The sequence below is a fragment of the Tachyglossus aculeatus genome, chromosome 21 (genome assembly GCF_015852505.1).
Source record: "Tachyglossus aculeatus isolate mTacAcu1 chromosome 21, mTacAcu1.pri, whole genome shotgun sequence".
NCBI lineage: Eukaryota > Metazoa > Chordata > Mammalia > Monotremata > Tachyglossidae > Tachyglossus > Tachyglossus aculeatus.
In genome coordinates, this window is record NC_052086.1 from 25,642,164 (window position 1) to 25,650,529 (window position 8,366).

An 8,366-nucleotide genomic window follows, 5' to 3' on the forward strand; every position below is an offset into this window, starting at 1 on the left:
TTTGCATTAATGTCTGTCTCCCCCTCTAGACCGTGAGCTCGTTGTTGGGTAGGGACCGTCTCTATATGTTTCCAACTTGTACTTCCCAAGCGCTTAGTACAGTGCTCCGCACACAGTAAGCGCTCAATAAATACGATTAAATGAATGAATGCAGAGCACTGTACAAAACGCTTGGGAAGTACAAGTTGGCAACATATAGAGACGGTCCCTACCCAACAGCGGGCTCACAGTATAGAAGGGGGAGACAGACAACAAAACCAAACATATTAACAAAATAAAATAAATAGAATAGATATGTACAAGTAAAATAAATAGAGTAATAAATACGTACAAACATATATCCATATATACAGGTGCTGTGGGGAAGGGAAGGAGGTAAGATGGGGGGGATGGAGAGGGGGACGAGGGGGAGAGGAAGGAAGAGGCTCAGTCTGGGAAGGCCTCCTGGAGGCGGTGAGCTCTCAGAGAAATTCATAAAAATTAGGGGGGCATTCACCTGATTTTCAGCTGGTCTGTACCCTGCCCAATATGGACCAAGCATCCGCCACCTTTATGATGGGTATTGGCATTTCAAGCATCTGGCCTCTATTCTCCCGCACCTCGTCCTGCAGCAGTCAGGAAGAGGTATTTTTGTTCCCACAAAGTAAGCGCTTTATTAATACCATCAAAAAAAAAAATCCTGAATCCACCGTCAGCTGTGTGACCTTGGGCAAATCACTTAACTTCTCTGTGCCTGTTACCTCATCTGTAAAATGGTGCTTAAGATTGTACTTGTGATTAACTTGTACTTCCCAAGCGCTTTTTAGTACAGTGCTCTGCACACAGTAAGCACTCAGTAAATACGATTGAATGAATGAATTGTGAGCCCCACGTGGGACAACCTGATCACCTTGTAACCTCCCCCGTGCTTAGAACAGTGCTTTGCACATAGTAAGTGCTTAATAAATGCCACCATTATTATTACTATTATTATTAACACTGTCACAACATAGTTTTCCTCAGGAACACTTTGTCCATATGGTCATTCAAAAACCTACTGGGGCTGAGATATACAGCTCTCCGACATGTCCTTGCAATTGAAGGCTTTTATTAATGCGGTCAAACCAGGGCTCTCGACAAAGAGCGCTTCGATATTGCATGGCGAAGCCCACCTCGGACAAGGGGTCAGGGGGAGGGAGGAATTTCATCTACAAAAGGTAGCCACCACAGGCACCGTTGTGGACACGGCATGTGCCTGTCTACTGCTCATTCGTCCATATTAAGCGCTTACTGTGTGCAAAGCACTCCACAAAGCGCTCGAGAAGCAGCATGGCATTGTGGATAGAGACCAGGCTGGAAGTCAGGAAGTTGCGGGTTCTAATCCTGGCCCTGCCACGTGTCTGCTGTGTGACCTTGGACGAGTCACTTCACTTCTCTGGGCCTCAGTTCCCTCCTTTGTAAAATGGGGACTGAGACTGATCGCCATATGACTTTGGGCAAGTCACAACTTCTCTGTGCCTCAGTTCACTCATCTGTAAATGGGGATTACGACTGGGCGCCCCCCGTGGGACAAACTGATCACCTTGTAACCTTCGCAGCGCTTAGAAGAGTGCTTGGCACATAATAAGCGCTTAATACCATTACTATTATTATTATTATTATGTGGGACAGGGATTAGGTCTAACCTGATGACCTTGTATCTACCCCAGCGTTTAGAACAGTGTTTGGCACAAGTCACTTCACTAACCCCGGCTCTGCCACGTTTCTGCTGTGTGACCTTGGGCAAATCATTTCACTTCTCTGTGCCTCAGTTCCCTCATTTGTAAAATGGGGATTGAGACTGTGAGCCCCACATGGGACAGGGACAGGGACTGGGTCTAACCTGATGATCTTGTATCTACCCCAGCGCTAAGAACAGGTTTTGGCAGATAGGAAGCAGCAAATACCATCATTATTATTATTATACTGCAATGACAGACACATTCCACGCCCACAACGAGCTACTTTATATAAGAAGAATAATGATGGTATTTGTTAAGCGCTTACTACATGCAAAGCACTGTTCTAAGTGCTGGGGAGGTTACAAGGTGATCAGGTTGTCCCATGGGAGGCTCAGTTTTAATCCCCATTTTACAGATGAGGTAACAGGCACAGAAGTGAAGTGACTTACCCAAACTCACACAGCTGACAGTTGGCGAAGTCATTCATTCATTCAATCGTATGTCTTGAGTGCTTACTGTGTGCAGGGCACTGTACTAAGCGCTTGGGAAGTCCAAGTTGGCAACATATAGAGACGGTCCCTACCCAACAGCGGGCTCACAGTCTAGAAGGGGGAGACAGAGAACAAAACATATTAACAAAATAAAATAAATAGAATAAATATGCACAAATAAAATAAAAAATAGAGTAATAAAAAGAGTCGGGATTTGAACCCATGACCTCTGGCTCCAAAGCCCGTGCTCTTTCCAAGCGCTTAGTATAGTGCTCTGCAGGGATTAAACATTCAATAAATGCGTGGCCCTGTGGCTCCCGACTGTGAGCCCGCTGTTGGGTAGGGACCGTCTCTGTATGTTCATTCATTCACTCAATCGTATTTATTGAGCGCTTATTGTGTGCAGAGCACTGTACTAAGAGCTTGGGAAGTACAAGTTGGTAACATATAGAGACGGTCCCTACCCAACAGCGGGCTCACAGTCTAGAAAGGGGAGACAGACAAAAAAAAATCAATCAATCGTATTTATTGAGCGCTTACTGTGTGCAGAGCACTGTACTAAGCACTTCGGAAGTACAAGTTGGCAACATATAGAGACAGCCCCAGTGGGCTCACAGTCTAAAAGACAAAACATATTAACAAAATAAAATAAATAGAATAAATATGTACAAGTAAAATAGAGTAATAACTCTGTACAAACATATATACAGGTGCTGTGGGAAGGAGGTAAGGCGGGGGGGATGGGGAGGGGGAGAGGAAGGAGGGGGCTCAGTCTGGGAAGGCCTCCTGGAGGAGACCTTCTAGAGTCCCTCCTTCTAGACTGTGAGCCCACTGCTGGGTAGGGACCGTCTCTATATGTAGCCAACTTGTACTTCCCAAGCGCTTAGTACAGTGCTCTGCACACAGTAAGCGCTCAATACGATTGAATGAATGAATGAATGAGGAGGTGAGCTCTCAGGGCTTTGAAGCGCTTTGCCAACTTGTACTTCCTCGTCCCCCTCTCCATCCCCGCCGCCTTACCTCCTTCCCTTCCCCACAGCACCTGTATATATGTATATATGTTTGTACATATTTATTACTCTACTTATTTATTTATTTATTTTACTTGTGCATATCTATTCTATTCATTTTGTGAGTATGTTTGGTTTTGTTCTCTGTCTCCCCCTTTTAGACTGTGAGCCCAATGTTGGGTACGGACTGTCTCTATATGTTGCCAATTTGTACTTCCCAAGCGCTTAGTACAGTGCTCTGCACATAGTAAGCGCTCAATAAATATGATTGATTGATTCCCAAGCGCTTACTACAGTGCTCTGCACACAGTAAGCGCTCAATAAATACGATTGAATGAATGAATGAGGAGGTGAGCTCTCAGTAGAGCTTTGAAGGGCTTTGCCAACTTCTACTCCCCAAGCGTTTAGTACAGTGCTCTGCACACAGTAAGCGCTCAATAAATACGATTGAATGAATGAATGAATGAGGAGGTGAGCTCTCAGTAGGGCTTTGAAGGGCTTTGCCAACTTCTACCTCCCAAGCGTTTAGTACAGTGCTCTGCACACAGTAAGCGCTCAATAAATACGATTGAATGAATGAATGAATGAGGAGGTGAGCTCTCAGTAGGGCTTTGAAGGGCTTTGCCAACTTGTACTTCCCAAGCGCTTAGTACAGGGCTCTGCACACAGTAAGCGCTCAATAAATACGATTGAATGAATGAATGAGTGAAGAGGACTGAAGTCAAGGATGGGGAGGAGAAAAGGGGTGTTTAAGAAACCAAAGTAATCGCCCTGGCGACCACCCCCACGGTAGGACTGAGGAAAAATAACAGCAGGCCGAAAACTCCGCCAAGAAAGCCCTGGGCCGAGGGGGCGGGCGGAAGGCCGAACCCCTCAGCCAAAAGCCGCACTGCGATTGGTCCGCGGGCCTGTCAATTACGAACCGGAAGCTAGAAAAGCAGCCCGGACGCGCTCTAGCGCCCCCAACAGGCGAGGCTCCCTTTCCAAACGGGGCTACATTGCCACCTCCGGCCCGCGCCTTCTCCCCCGGGAGGGACACAGTGGTTGCACAGCATTGCATCCGTTTACAGGCCCCGGGGATTCAGCGCTGTCCCCTCATCCACCCGGCAGGTCCCCCTTACCTGCAGATCTGTCCCGCGGTTGATCTCTAATAGCCGGGTGGGGGGAGGGGCTGGCTCTCGCGACCGTTAAACCCTAGCGCATGCCCCAAGCGGCTCACACGATTGGCTGTCCGCCCCTTCATTCACCAGGGGACCGACAGCGATTGGTCTGTAGGGATGAAGGGGCGGGACCTCAAGCGGGAGAAGGGGGTGCCCCAAGTGGCTCATGCGATTGGCTGTCGTCCCCTTCATTCACCAGGGGGCCGACAGCGATTGGTCTGTAGGGACGTAGGGGGCGGGACCTCAAGCGGGAGAACTGTTGCCCCAGGAGGCTCGCGCGATTGGCTATTGTCCCCTTCATTCACCAGGGAGCCGACAGCGATTGGTCTGTAGGGACGCAGGGGGCGGGACCTCAGGCGGGAGAACTGTCCGTTGGCTTTATTGGCTTTTTCTGCGGCAGGAAAGAAGGGTGGGACAAAGTCATCATCAATCGTATTGATTGAGCGCTTACTGTGTGCAGAGCACTGTACTAAGCGTTTGGGAAGTACAAATTGGCAACATATAGAGACAGTCCTTACCCAACAGTGGGCTCACAGTCTAAAAGGGGGAGACGGAGAACAAAACCAAACATACTAACAAAATAAAATAAATAGAATAGATATGGACAAGTAAAATAAATAAATAAATAAATAGAGTAATAAATATGTACAAACATATATACATATATACAGGTGCTGTGGGGAAGGGAAGGAGGTAAGGGGGGGATGGAGAGGGGGGCGAGGGGGAGAGGAAGGAAGGGGCTCAGTCTGGGAAGGCCCCCAGACAACAGCGTCTAGAATACGTGATTGACAAGAGACACCCCCGGAAAAAAAAATATATATATATAATATATATATATATATGCAGTACTCTGTATATATGCACTCTCAAAAAATATATACAGTATATATTCTACACTCTCAAACTGGAAGTAAGATTTTATGAAAGAAAGAGCCCGGGCTTGGGAGTCAGAGGTCGTGGGTTCAAATTCCGACTCCACTGCTTCATTCATTCATTCAATCGTATTTATTGAGCGCTTAATGTGTGCCGAGCACTGTACTAAGCGCTTGGGAAGTCCAAGTTGGCAACATATAGAGACGGTCCCTACCCAACAGCGGTCCCTACCCACAGTCTAGAAGGTGGAGACAGACAAGACTGTTATCGACAAGTAGGGTGCAAAATAGGTTAACTCGGTGTAAATCGGCCGCAGGGTTCTTGTACCAAGGGTGGTGACGCAGATAGGAAAAATGATTCGGAGACATGAGTTCAGATAGAGCAGTAAAGAAAGAAAGTGGCTACCTGCCCGTTCACCTCCCGGGAGAGGGACGAGTGCCGAGCAGCCCCGATCCCATTCTCACTGTGTCTTTTATTGAGTTACAGCAACATGGGAGCAGGGCATTTAGGAATTTCAGGAATCCGATTAGGACCGACAGGATGTTACAAATTCTCATTATTCTCTGTTCTCACTGCTTTGTGCAGGTTGTTGTTATCTGCCCTGTGGCCTTGCGTAGATACTTGTTACTGGCCTTGAAGACATCTGTTGCTGAACCTTGCATAAAATACAAAAAGGAGTTGTTCTCTCGACCTGCGCAAAATGGAGGGTTACAGTCAGCATAAACAAAATGGAGTCAGTCATGTCAAGTCCGCTAGTGATGATGATGATGATGATGGCATTTGTTAAGCGCTTACTATGTGCAAAGCACTGTTCTAAGCGCTGGGGGGGGATACAAGGTGATCAGGTTGTCCCACGTGGGGCTTACAGTCATCATCCCCATTTTACAGATGAGGTAACTGAGGCTCCGAGAAGTTAAGTGACTTGCCCAAGGTCACACAGCAGACATACGGCAGAGCCGGGACTTGAACCCATGACCTCTGACTCCAAAGCCCGGGCTCTTTCCACTGAGCCATGCTGAACAAGATAAAATATATTAACCAAATAAAATAAATAGAAAGTAAATATGTACAAGTAAAATAAATAGAGTAATAAATCTGTACAAACATATATACAGGTGCTTGGGGAGGGGAAGGAGGGAGCTCAGTCTGGAAGGATGGGGCTCAGTCTGTCAGCTGTGTGACTTCGGGCAAGTCACTTCACTTCTCCGGGCCTCAGTTACCTCATCTGGAAAATGGGGTTTAAGATTGTGAGCCCCACATGAGACAACCTGATCACCTTGTACCCTCCCCAGCACTTAGAACAGTGCTTGGCACATAGTAATCGCTTAACAAATACCAAAATTATTATTATTATTTCCTTGAGACCACAAACAAGAAAATATAATTGAGTATCTTTATTGAATATATATTAATATGTATATTATATATTATACATGTATATTATACATATGTGTGCATATATAAATACATATATATGTATATTAGAGAAGCTGCATGGCTCAGTGGTAAGAGCCCAGGCTTGGGGTCAGAGGTCATGGGTTCGAATTCCACCTCCACCACTTGTCAGCTGTCATGGGTTCAAATCCCAGCTCCACCAATTGTCAGCTCTGTGACTTTGGGCAAATCACTTAACTTCTCTGTGCCTCAGTTCCCTCATCTGTAAAATGGAGATTAAGACTGTCAGCCCCCCATGGGACAACCTGATCACCTTGTAACCTCCACAGCGCTTAGAACAGTGCTTTGCACATAGTAAGCGCTTAATAAATGCCATTATTATTATTATTATTATTTAACTTCTCTGTGCCTCAGTTACCTCATCTGTAAAATGGGGATTAAGACTGAGCCCCACGTGGGACAACCTGATTACCCTGTATTCCCCCCCCCAGCGCTTAGAACAGTGCTTGGCACATAGTAAGCGCTTAACAAATACCAGCATTATTATTATATTGAATATATATAATTAATAATTTTGCACTTAACAAATATCATCATTATTATATTGAATATATAATAATAATTAATAATTTTCGTATTTGTTAAGTGCTTACTATGTGCCAAGCACTGTTCTAAGCACTGAGGGAGATACAAGGTAATCAGGTTGTCCCACATGGGGCTCACAGTCTTCACCCCCATTTTCCAGATGAAGTAACTGGGGCACAGAGAAGTTAAGTGACTTGCCCAAATTATTTATATATGCCATTACTATAATTATTATTATTAAATATATTTTTCATATATATAAATATCTACGATTGAATGTGTTCAAAGCACTGTTCTAAACCCTTGGGAAAGTACAGTGCAGTAGGTAGACACGATTCCCGCTTCCAAGGGTTTTTCAGTCTAGCAGGGAAGACATACATAAAAATAAATTGCAGATAGAGTGTGAGCCTGTTGTTGGGTAGGGGCCGTCTCTATATGGAAGCAGCATAACTCAATGGAAAGAGCGCGGGCTTGGGACTCAGAGGTCATGGTTTCAAAATCTGACTCTTCCACTTAATAATAATAATACTAATAATGGCATTCATTAAGCACTTACTATGTGCAAAGCACTGTCCTAAGCGCTGGGAGATTACAAGTGATCAGGTTGTCCCATGGGGGGCTCACAGTCTTAATCCCCATTTTACAGATGAGGGAACTGAAGCACAGAGAAGTGACTTGCTTAAAGTCACATAGCTGACAATTGGCAAAGCTAGAATTTGAACCCATGACCTCTGACTCCAAAGCCCTTTCTTTCCACTGAGCCACACTGCTTCTCACACTGCTTCTCACACAGCTTCTCACTTGTCAGTTGTGTGACCTTGGGTAAGCCACTTAACTTCTCTGTGCCTAAACTACCTCATCTCTAAAATGGGGATTAAGACTGTGAGCCCCAATGTGGGATAACCTGATCACCTTGTGTGTCCCCCAGCGCTTAGAACAGTGCTTTGCACATAGTAAGTGCTTAATAAATAGCACTATTATTATTATTATATGTTGCCGATTTGTACTTCCCAAGCTCTTAGTACGGTGCTCTGCACACAGTAAGCGCTCAATAAATACGATTGAAGGAACATAAACCCAGACTGAGCCCCCCACCACTTTCCTCTGCTTCGCCTCCCCTCTCCATCGCCCTGACTTGCTCCCTTGACTCTA

At 45.6% G+C, this 8,366-nt stretch overlaps 1 protein-coding gene across 7 annotated transcripts in view; it reads right to left on the minus strand.

The window, feature by feature from the left end:
* MPHOSPH9 (M-phase phosphoprotein 9) overlaps positions 1–4,401 on the minus strand; it is a 62,953-nt gene extending 58,552 nt beyond the window's left edge. For 6 of the 7 annotated variants that reach the window (XM_038763184.1, XM_038763182.1, XM_038763180.1 and 3 more), the window contains exon 1: positions 4,323–4,401. The gene's annotated coding sequence lies outside the window, so the exon portion shown is untranslated. Of the gene's footprint in view, positions 1–496; positions 552–4,322 lie in introns of those variants that run through there. The other variant, XM_038763178.1, reaches the window with a different exon arrangement.
* Between the last annotated feature and the right edge of the window lie 3,965 nt (positions 4,402–8,366).